Source organism: Balaenoptera acutorostrata, chromosome 13 (assembly GCF_949987535.1).
Source record: "Balaenoptera acutorostrata chromosome 13, mBalAcu1.1, whole genome shotgun sequence".
Lineage (NCBI taxonomy): Eukaryota > Metazoa > Chordata > Mammalia > Artiodactyla > Balaenopteridae > Balaenoptera > Balaenoptera acutorostrata.
Window position 1 is genome coordinate 20,071,007 of NC_080076.1, and position 12,164 is coordinate 20,083,170.

Genomic DNA, 12,164 nt, shown 5'->3' on the forward strand with positions numbered 1-12,164 from the left:
TTCTCTTTCAGATTTTTCATCATTAGTGTATAGGAATGCAAGAGATTTCTGTGCATTAATTTTCTATCCTGCAACTTTACTAAATTCATGGATTAGCTCTAGTAGTTTTCTGGTGACATCTTTAGGATTCTCTATGTATAGTATCATGTGATCTGCAACAGTGACAGTTTTACTTCTTCTTTTCCAATCTATATTACTTTTACTTCTTTTTCTTCTTCGATTGCTGTGGTTAGGACTTCCAAAACTGTGTTGAATAATAGTGGTGAGAGTGGACATTCTTGCCTTCTTCCTGATCTTAGAGGAAATGCTTTCAGTTTTTTTTTTCTTTAAGATATCTTTTTTATTTTTTAAATTATTTATTTATTTATTTATGGCTGTGTTGGGTCTTCATTTCTGTGCGAGGGCTTTCTCTAGTTGTGGCAAGCAGGGGCCACTCTTCATCGTGGTGCGCGGGCCTCTCACTATCACGGCCTCTCTTGTTGCGGAGCACAGGCTCCAGACGCACAGGCTCAGTAATTATGGCTCACGGGCCCAGCCGCTCCGCGGCATGTGGGATCTTCCCAGACCAGGGCTCGAACCCGTGTCCCCTGCATTGGCAGGCGGATTCTTAACCACTGCGCCACCAGGGAAGCCCATGCTTTCAGTTTTTGACCATTGAGAATGATGTTTGCTGTGGGTTTGTCATATATGGTCTTTATTATGTTGAGGTAGGTTCCCTCTATGCCCACTTTCTGGAGAGTTTTTATCATAAATGGGTGTTGAATTTTGTCAAAAACTTTTTCTGCATCTATTGAGATGATCATATGGTTTTTATTCTTCAATTTGTTAATATGGTGTATCACATTGATTGATTTGTGTATATTGAAGAATCCTTGCATCCCTGGGATAAATCCCACTTGATCATGGTGTATGATCCTTTTAATGTGCTGTTGGATTCTGTTTGCTAGTATTTTGTTGAGGATTTTTGCATCTATGTTCATCAGTGATATTGGTCTATAATTTTCGTTTTTTGTGATATCTTTTTCTGGTTTTGGTATCAGGGTGATGGTGGCTTCGTAGAATGAATTTGGGAGTGTTTCTCCCTCTGCAACTTTTTGGAAGAGTTTGAGAAGGATTGGTGTTAGCTCTTCTCTAAATGTTTGATAGAATTCACCTGTGAAGCCATCTGGTCCTGGACTTTTTTTTGTTGGAAGATTTTTAATTACAGTTTCAATTTCATTACTTGTGATAGGTCTGTTTATATTTTCTAATTCTTCCTGGTTCAGTCTTGGAAAATTGTACCTTTCCAAGAATTTGTCCATTTCTTTGTGGTTGTCCATTTTATTGGCATATAGTTGTTTGTAGTAGTCTCTTATAATCCTTTGTATTTCTGCGGTGTCAGTTGTGATTTCTCCTTTTTCATTTCTAATTTTATTGACTTGTGTCCTCTTGCATTTTTTCTTGATGAGTCTGGCTAAGGGTTTTTCAATTTTGTTTATCTTCTCGAAGAACCAGCTTTTAGTTTTATTGATCTTTGCTATTGTTTTCTTTGTTTCTATTTCATTTATTTCTGCTCTGACCTTTATTTCTTTCCATCTATTGACTTTGGGTTTTCTTTGTTCTTCTTTCTCTAGTTGTTTTAAGTGTAGGGTTAAATTGTTTATTTGAGATTTTTCTTTTTTTTTTTTTTGGAGAGATTGAATTGCTGTAAACTTTCCTCTTAGAACTGCTTTTGCTGTGTCCCATAGGTTTTGGGTCGTCGTGTTTTCATTGTCATTTGTTTCTATGTATTTTGTTACTTCTTTGATTTCTTCAGTGATTTCTTGGTTATTTAGTATCACACTGTTTAGCCTCCATGTATTTGTGTTTTTCATGGTTTTTTTTCCTGTAATTGATTTCCAATCTCATAGTGTTGTTGTCAGAAAAGATGCTTGATACGACTTCAATTTTCTTAAATTTTCTGAGGCTTGATTTGTGACCCAAGATGTGATCTATCCTGGAGAATGTTCTGTGTGCACTTGAGAAGAAAGTGTATTCTGCCACTTTTGAGTGGAATGCTCTATAAATATCAATTAAATCTATCTGGTGTATTGTGTCATTTAAAGCCTGTGTTTCCTTATTTATTTTCTGTTTGGGTGATCTGTCCATTGGTGTAAGTGGGGTGTTGAAGTCCCCTTCTATTATTGTTTTACTGTCGATTTCTCCTTTCATGGTTGTTAGCATTAGTCTTATGTATTGAGGTGCTCCTATGTTGGGTGCATAAACATTTATAATTGTTATATCTTCTTCTTGAATTAATCCTTTGATCATTATCTACTGCCCCTCCTTATCTCTTATAGCAGTCTTTATTTTAAAGTCTGTTTTATCCGATACGAGTATTGCTACTCCAGCTTTCTTTTGATTTCCATTTGCATGGAATATCTTTTACCATCCCTTCACTTTCAGTCTGTATGTGTCCCTAGGTCTGAAGTGGGTCTCTTGTAGACAGCATATATATGGGTCTTGTTTTTGTAACCATTCAGCCAGTCTGTGTCTTTTGGTTGGGGCATTTAATCCATTTACATTCAAGGTTATTGTCAATATGTATGTTCCTATTACCATTTTCTTAATTGTTTTGGGTTTGTTTTTGTGGGTCTTTTTCTTCTCTTGTTTTTCCCGCCTAGAGAAGTTTCTTTAGCATTTGTTGTAAAGCTGGTTTGGTGGTGCTGAATTCTCTTAGCTTTTGCTTGTCTGAAAAGCTTTTGATTTCTCTGTAGAATCTGAATGAGATCCTTGCTGTGTAGAGTAATCTTGGTTGTAGGTTTTTCTCTTTCATCACTTTAATTATATCCTGCTACTCACTTCTGGTCTGTAGAGTTTCTGCTGAAAAATCAGCTGATAACTTTATGGGGATTCCTTTGTATGTTATTTTTTGTTTTTCCCTTGCTGCTTTTAATATTTTTTCTTTGAATTTAATTTTTGTTAGTTTGATTAATATGTGTCTTGGTGTGTTTTTCCTAGGTTTTATCCTATATGGGACTCTCTGCGCTTCCTGGACTTGGGTGACTATTTCCTTTCCCATGTCAGGGAAGTTTTAAACTATAATCTCTTCAAATATTTTCTTACACCCTTTTTTTTCTCTTCTTCTTCTGGTGCCCCTATAATTCGAATGTTGGTGTGTGTAGTGTTGTCCCAGAGGTCTCTGAGATTGTCTTCAATTCTTTTCATTCTTTTTTCTTTATTCTGCTCCTTGGCAGTTATTTCCACCATTTTGTCTTCCAACACACTTATTCGTTCTTCTGCCTCAGTTATTCTGTTATTGATTCCTTCTTGTGTATTTTTCATTTCAGTTATTGTATTGTTCACCTTTGTTTGTTTGTTCTTTAGTTCTTCTAGATCTTTGTTAAACGTTTCTTGTATTTTCTCAATCTGTGCCTGCATTCTATTTCTGAGATTCTGGATCATCTTTACTATCATTACCCTGAATTCTTTTTCAGGTAGATTGCTTATTCCCTCTTCATTTATTTGGTCTTGTAGGTTTTTACCTTGCTCCTTCATCTGTGACATATTTTTTTGCCATCTCTCTTTTTTTTTTTTAATGAGTGGGATTGTGTTCCTGTCTTACTGGTTGTTTGGCCTGAGGCTTCCAACACTGGAGTTTGTAGGCTGTTGGGTAGAGCTGGGTCTTGGTGCTGAGATGAGGAACTCCGTGAGACCACACTCCAATGAATATTCCTGGGGTCTGACGTTCTCTGTTAGTCCAGTGGCTCTGACTTGGGGCTCCCACTGCAGGAGCTTCAGCCCAACATTAGGTTCGTGAACCAGGATCCTGCAAGCTACCTGGGGTGGCTAAAATAAAAAAGAACAATAACAAACTGAAAAATAAAATTAGACTAGGAAACTAACTGATATGTTAGCAAGAATATAAAAATATAGATGAATCAACAACCGGAAGGTACATCAGTACCACAATAGTAAAAAAGAGGAGGAGGAGGGAAAAGGAAAAAAAAGGGTGGAGGGAGAAAGGCCTTGGTGGTGGAGGGCGGGACCTAAGCAAGGGCAAGTTTTAGGTGGTGGGCGGGGCCAATGCTCAGGACCCGCAGGGCTGGAAAAGGCTCTGGGGGCTGTGGAGGTGGGGCTTACGCTCAAGGAACACAAGGGGCCCAGGCGTGCCCCCCACCCCTGGTCTCAGAGGGCAGGGGACCTCACCTGGGAGCCCAGCAGGCTTCCTGGGCTCGAGTGGGTGGGGCAGTCCCCCTCCACTCCTCTGCCACTCCTCCTGGATGGCTCCTCCCGCCTTCTACTCCTGATCTCCCTGGCCTCCTTCCTATGCCTCCGGGACCCACGTGGCCTGGATGGGGCTTTGCGGAGGGTATCTGCTTGGGAGCTCAGCAGGCTCCCCGGCCTCAGTGGGCCAGGCGATCGCCCTCTGCTCCTCTCCTGTTCTTCCAGGAGAGTCCCTCCCGCTTGCCTCTCCTGATCACCCTGGCCTCAGGGGCGCCGATCCTGTCTGGCCTCCACTTCTCCTCCATGCTCAGTCCCCCTACATCCTACCGGTTCACTTTGGGGTTCCTCCCATCTCCTTGGGTGTCAGAGTCCCTCACCAGCGACCAGCAGGCGCCCTAGTTGTGGCGAGATGTTAAGTCTGTGTCTTCCCACACCGTCGTCCAGGAATGGTGTTTAGAAACCAAGAACTGAAAGGGAGGTGGTTGGTTTTAAGGATGTTTACAAATTAATTTTTTCTTTGTATTTCAATGTTTTTCTCTTCTGTGTGTCTTGGTCATTTTTGTTTATCTGACATGTGCATGAGCTTGTCCTATACCTGGAAATATACACAGGCCTCCCCACCCCCAGTCTTGAGGAGAGTCAGATATACATGCCCAGAAAAGAAATGCTATGGTCACTCCAAGATGCAGGAGAAGCATCCTCTGGAGGGAGGAATAAGAGTCAAGGAAGGCTTCGTGGGGGAAACCAATCTTTGCAGAGATCACTGAAGGATGCTTTCCTTTGTGGAGGTTTGGGGGAGCATGTTTTAGGGCAGTGGAACAACCTGAGCACGACCAAGTGCAGGACACAGGAGCATACCGAGAGTCTGTGGGACAGAGCCTGGAGTCCCACGTATCTGGAGTTGTTTGGGGCAGGAGTGGTGGGAGAGGCCATCCACCATGGCTCTGAAAGTCCTGTGTGTTCTTGCTGAGAATGCCTGCCTACTTCCGACCCAGACATCTGAGCAGCTCTGTTTCTTGAAGTGTTTGCTGTGTGCAAGCTTGAGGGCTGAGGTCAGGTCTTTCCCCAAAGAGCAGGCTGGCTTCTGCTTGCTATGAAAGTGGTGAATCCCCAAGTTCAGCGTTCCTTTCCTGTAATGCAACCCCCTGCCTGTGTGGGCATCCACAATGAGCCCTTGCATCACCGCTTGGGACTTGGGGCACAGAGCGAACCCATGAGAACACGAAGACCTCAATACTGCTTTTACCAGGAGTGATAAAGACCTTTTTCTCTGATCCTGGAGTCTTGATTCTTTTGCTGGTGTCCATGAAATGATATCAAGCTAATTTATTAGCTTATAATAGGAAAAAGTCTCAGAGCCTGCACAGTTCTTGATAAAGACTAGGAATTCAGGTTGGGAAGGCAGGTTGCCTTTCTGGCCAGAAGAGCCTGGAATCCATTTGGTTCTCATGTGTAATCCACTGTGGAGACTTGCAGAAGGTGGAAGCTGCTGTTCCTCACTTCCTTTTTCTCCAAAGGAAATACTTTTATTCACGGTTCAAGCGTGATGGCGCACGTTTACTATTTGCAATTTTTAGTGAGATGTCTGTTATCTGAGGATGGTCTTGCTCTCTCTTTGTCTCTCTACTCTTTGCGGGTTTAGGATATTAACAAGCAGAAGGGTGCTTGCCTTAGTTAAGCCTTCTTTTTGATAATTCTAGGTTGAATTAAACTGGGGGTATTACACAAGGGCGCAGATGCCCACCCAGTGGATGCAACTGGAGGGATCAGAGACAACTGTGCTGATGCCAGAACTTGTCATAATAGAGCATTCAAAGAGCAGTGAGTCACCAAAGGGTCAACAGGCCACATGAGGCACCAGGAAGTGTGACATTTAAAGCAAGGAGCAGGTCAGAGCCCAGGTATGCAGATAAGAATCAGGACACAAATGCCAGGTTGTAAGGCTAGATGCAAACCCAGAGCATTTTAAAGAGCCGAGAACCAGGAGACCTGAAAGGGCAAGGCAGGTTCAGGGCAGGGTGAGCAGAGACTCAGCAGTTAGGAAGGACCTTGGTCAGTGAGGTGAGTACCCACCCAGCAGGAGGGTCCTTCCCCAGGCAGAGCCAGTCCCAGGGCAGGACTCAGAGGAGACTAAGTAAGTGCTTTGCAAGTTAACCCTGGGTTAACTCAGGTACGTGAAAAGCTGCTTTGAGGATGACATCTTATTTTTGAAACACTATAATGGATTTTCTTGGAAGAGAATAAAAATGTAGTTCATCTTTCTTGGTGTGTCCTCATTAAACCCCAGCTCTACTGACATTTACGCTTTTCAGCATCTGCATTTTGCCAGCAGATCAGACCTTGATGACCTTTAAAAAAGTGATGCTATGGGTGAGAACAGTGCTGTTCAACATCGTGGTACTTGATACCAGTTACAACCTCCAGATACACGTAATAGTCTTTCTGAAATGTGTACCACGCTATGGAATTAAAAATATGTTTATCATTTAAAATGTGAGATAATGGTTTCGGGAAGCTGACAATATAGAAATCAGTTTCTAAAAAAGGTGCTGTCTAGAAATAGACACATGCTCCCTCCATCCCCTCCGTCCTGGCACACATAACCCAAAATTTGGACCCTCACATTTGTAACTCATTTGCATACGTAAGTGCCAGTTGGCAGTAGTTTGAATACTTCAGCACTTCTCTGCATCCGTTTGAGTTGGGGCTGCTACCGAAGCCCTGTTTCAATGTGTTTTGTTTTTCCTGCCATTTCAAAATGAAGTCGTGAGCTTGGGACCTCTTCCAAGAAGGTTCAGAAAGTAATTTATTTTCACCTTCTTCCTGTCCTAATTCCATCTCATTCGGTGCCTCTCTGAAGCTGTAACTAGAGGTCTCATGGTCATTTCAGTGAATCCCAGAACGTCTAACAGTGACTTTGGCGTAACATTTGAGAAGCCAGCCAGGGAAGATGGACATTTTGGCTTCTGTTAGCATCATGTAGAGATTTTCAAAGAAAGCAAAAACAGGCTAGAATGGGGCAAGGAGAAAAGCACATCACACAAATTCCATTTCCCCTAACTTTGAGTTCTTTTTCTAAGTTAAATCTGTGTGCTGAGATAGATGTTATTTTTTCTTTTTTCCTTCCTTCCTCCTTCATGACCCTGAAATTTCTTTTCTTTTCACCTCCAAGAAGGTACTCGTTAACTGATACAAAAACGTTTGGCTGAGTGATGGCATGGTTGGTTTGCCAACAGCAAGGGTGTAAGCTGGCAAATGTCTTTGAGTGGAATAATTTAAGGACAGGATGATTTTTCAACTTAATTTTTAAAAAAAATTTATTGGAGTATAGTTGATTTACAATGTTGTGTTCAATTTAATTTTTACTTTAAATCTATTTTTAATTTGTAGGGTCATACCTTAATGGTTACAAATAGGAATACAGGGAGACATGTCACCCTTTCCTGTTTCCAAAGCCACCAGTTTCCTCTCCTCTTTGCTAATTGTGGGTTTCTCTTTACAATTTCACAGGTATTTTATGCATATACAATTGTTACAATGGAAGGTTAGCATTAGACACCAAGGAACAGTATCAGATGCTTTCAGAAGGAGGTGACACATAGTATGTCAGCTGGTGAAGCTGGATCTCCTGCTTCAGGCAAAGATTCTATTCATGCTCTAATAAAAGAGGCTTTGTGCTTTGAAAGTCAGGAAATGTGAAGTTCAAAGGCACTTTCGGGATGGAGAGAGAGAAGATAGGCTGCTGACAATTCAGGGGTTAGAAAACCTTCTTTGTAGCCTCTGATACCTGTATCCAGATAAAAATAAGATGAAGATGGAAATCAAGGGCAACCAATGTACCTGAGTCATTTCTTCGAGGTGGGAAACCAGCTCTGGGTCTGGAGAGTCAGACCAATTAATGGACCCTTGAATAGTAATGTGCATAAAAGTGGGGGATTTTGCTAAAACACCATTGCTGGTTCGATCTGTCCGGGGTGTGGCCTGAGAGTGTCCATTTCTAACAAACCTCTAGGTGCTGCTGATCCCCACTTTGAGTACCAAGGACCTAAACAGACCCTACCTTCAAAGATTCTGTTTCCATGGGTGTAAGACAGAACTCTGCTTTTTGATGACCTTCCCTACCTTGAAAGGTAATTCTGATGTAGGTTGACCTCAGAACACACTTTGAGAAACCCAACTCCTATGCCTGGAATTTTCTTTCCTTCATATAAACAGAGTGGAGAACATTATCACAGAGGAGGATAGAAAAGGCTTGGGGAGGTGTAGGATGAAGCTGCGGGGACGGTGCATGGGGGGAGGGGAGGGATTTTGAATCAAATGCATATCCTGCAATTGAAATGTAATTTTGCTTCTCACCAGTGAGAAGACTTTCCCAGAAGGAGGATCACGGACCTTCCTCCACTTCTCTGTTGTAGGCTTTGGGATAGTAGATACAGAGAATGTCACTCAACACATCATTCCTTGAAATGTCCCCTTCTCCATGAGCTTTGGTCCCAGTCATGTAATCTTCCACTTATCCCAATGAAGCCAATGTGTTTCCTTTTATCATCTCATCCCAGGACACCCAGATGCCCTCACTAAGGCTGATTTTGTCCCCGGACTCAGATTTGGCTTTCAGATGTACAATGTGCAAATGCTTAAAGGGCAATGTGCCCAGATTTCCAACACAGTCCTGACCTCTGTTCAGGCCATTGGTGGGCACCACTTCAGAATCAATCTGGCTCCAGTAAAATGCGTAAGTAATGTCTGTTTCCATTTCCTGGGAAACTGGGCTCTTTCTATAAAATCAGGCTTTTCTGGGAGGGCTTCTGTGAACATCTCCTTCCAGCAGGGTAGTCACAGACACACTGCTGCAGTATGTATCTTCTTCCGGGCTCCCTGGGGCAGTGGGTCAAGGGTCCACTGGATGTGATGGAGGGAGGATGGCAGCGGCTGTGATGGAGAATTTTGGCAGGCATCTTTGTCTCCTCGACAAGGAGACCCCTGCCCCAGGACCTCCATGTAGACGTGACTGCCCCTTTTTCATCGTGGTTTGCCAAGCCCCAGCTGAGCAGGGTGCGGGAGGTAGCCTAGATTGAATTCTTTGCTGCTTTGTGCCCTCTTCTGTTCAGTGAACTGCTTTTCATCACAACAACCTGACCACACACAAACCCCCGAAGCAGACCGGGGGGATGAAGTTCTCCATAACCGTGCACCTGCCATTGCTAATGTAGGAAGTGAAAATAACATCAATGCACTCCATCCCACGCAACAAAGAAACGCCAGCCCCAAAAAAATCCCCTTGCAAAATGCCACCGAGACGCCCACTCAGCCCGCACCCTTACGCAAGCGCAGCATCTGAGCACCTGGCATGTAGCGCATCACCCCGTGCACCTCACATGCCTTCTTGCTTGGACGGGAGCAGGGAAATGTAAGCATTGGCACCCAATGCACAGCCTTCCAGGTTCCCTACTTTATTTAACTCTTGCAGCATCTCTTTGAGGTGGTAGTAAATGTCTTATTATTATTTCCCCTCATAGTAAAGATTACACAGCCCATGTTATGGGTTGAATTGTGTCCCCTGCTACAAATTCATATGTAGAAGTTGTAACTCCTAGTTCCTCAGAACGTGCCCTTATTTGGACATAAGGGCATTGCAGATGTCATTTGCTAAGATGAGATTATTAGGATGGACCCCAATTCAATGACTAGTGCCCTTATAAAGTAGAAAAATTTGGAAGTAGACATACACACAGGGAGAACACCATGTGAAGATAAAGGCAGAGATCAGAGTGATGTTTCTACAAGTCCAGGAATGCCAAAGATGGCCAGCAAAGCACCAGAAGCTGGAGGTGACACATGGAACACATTCTCTCTCAGAGCCCTCAGAAGGAACCAACCCTGCTGACACCTTGATCTTGGATTTCTAGCCCCTAGAACTGTGAGACAATTCATTTCAGTTAAGTCACCCAGGTCGTGGCACTTTGTTACAGCAGCCCTAGCAAACTAATATAGCCCCTAAGCAACAGCATGGGGACATAAAACAGGTTTTCTGGATCCTTCTCTACTAGTGCTATAGGCATGTTGTACCAAGGGGGAGCTGAGAATGTGAGGGCCATGGCAACATTAACATTTTAAAAGCCAATGAGGAAGCATTTTTATCTCCCCAGTCCCCCACTTTAGACCCACTCAGCAAATCAACTTATATACAAGCATTCCTTTCTGCCCCCAAATCTCCTTCAACACGGCTTTGGACACTTATTCCCAGGCTGTATACAGTATTGCTGCACTAGCAAACTATCCCCAAACACAGAAACTTAATACAAATTGTGTTTTACTACATCTCATGGATTCTATAGTTCAAGAATTCAGGCAGGCTCATCTGGGTGATTCTTTTTCTCCCCCTGGCATTTTCCAAGGTCCATAAGTCATCCTCTGCTGGTGGAAGGGCTGGTCTGGAGAAACCAGGACCACCTGACTCACATGTCTGGTGCCTTGGTGGGGATGACTGGGAAGTAAGGCTCTGGTGACTGAAGTCCTTTCACATAGCATCTGAGCACGGTGGCTGCAAGTTACTAGGACTTCTTGCGTGGACACTGGCTTTCCCTGGAATAAATGTCCCAAGAAAGCCAGGTAGAAGTTGCGTGGCCTTTAACGACCTAAACTTGAAAGCCACAATTACCATTTCCATCACAGTCCATTGGTCATATTGGTCACAGAGGCCCACCCAGATTCCGGGGCAGGCTTCAAAGACCTCACCTCTTGATAGGATGAGAATCAAATAATGTGTAGCCATTAAACAACAACCACATTCTACCTTCCCATCACTCTCTCTCTCTCTTTTTTTTTTAAAAATTTTTTGGCCATGCCCCGCAGCATGTGGGATCTTAGTTCCCTGACCAGGGACCGAACCCGCATCCCTTGCATTGGAAGCACGGAGTCTTAACCACTGGACGGCCAGGGAAGTCCCCACATCTCTTGGGTAGCAAAGGAAATGAGGAAAATCTCTACTTTTTTCCAGTCTCTACTCTAGTACTCCCAGGGCTCAGACAGAGGTGGCGGGTGTGAGGTACCCCCCTGAGAAGCACTCCTAGCTGCTTATTTGCATTTTTTTATAGCTGAAACTGTACCCGTGGAGATCAAAGTCTGAGTCCTTGTGGAGGGTCCGGTTTCAGGCCAGGAACCTCTTAGGAAGCCCAAATGGAAACAAAAAAGGATGAACAGGATCTCTTCACAAGTCAGCAAGCTCCCAGATATTTATTGTCTCAGCTTGTCATCTTCATGATTCAGGAATTAGTCAGCATCTTCCCAAGGACTCTTTCATTCAGTATCTCTTCAAAGCAGCCATGAGCGAAGCTCTCACCTGGTCTATTTACTGTCTGCTGGGGATCTGATGACAGGCTGAGTATCCAGAAAAGCAAAGCTCCTGGAAGAAGTGGAGGCCACACCACCAGCCAGTGCCCTTCAGAGCACACCTCACTTAAAACATCAGCTCTACAAACAAAGTGCATGGGAGGAGGGGACTGGACTTCCTGTTGGCCTCCTTTGGCACTTCTATGTGTTGTTCTAATCTCTCTCTCTACTTGCATCTTGCTCTGGTGGTCCCCAGATTGTCCAGATTACCTGGAAGGGTGCCTCTACCTACGGAAGCCTAAAGCTAACGAGGCCCATTAGATTCAGAGCATCCTACCACTTACGTGATCCTCTAAGACAAGCACAATAAAAAACCAGACCATACGCAATTGTTATTTAAACACAATATTATTATCTTGTGTATGTGTGTGTGCACATGTGTGTGCCTGTGAGTGAGTGAGAGAGAGAGAAAGGGAGAAAAAGAGAGAGTCTTACATCCCCATCTAGGGAGTAAGTTCCTCGAAGATAGGAACTGTATGATATTTACTTTTGCCTTTGCAAAAACCCAGAGTAACGTATTCAGCCTATAGCAGGTAATGCGTTCGGTATATAGCAGGTACTCACCAAATGTTTGTAGGAAGATGGAG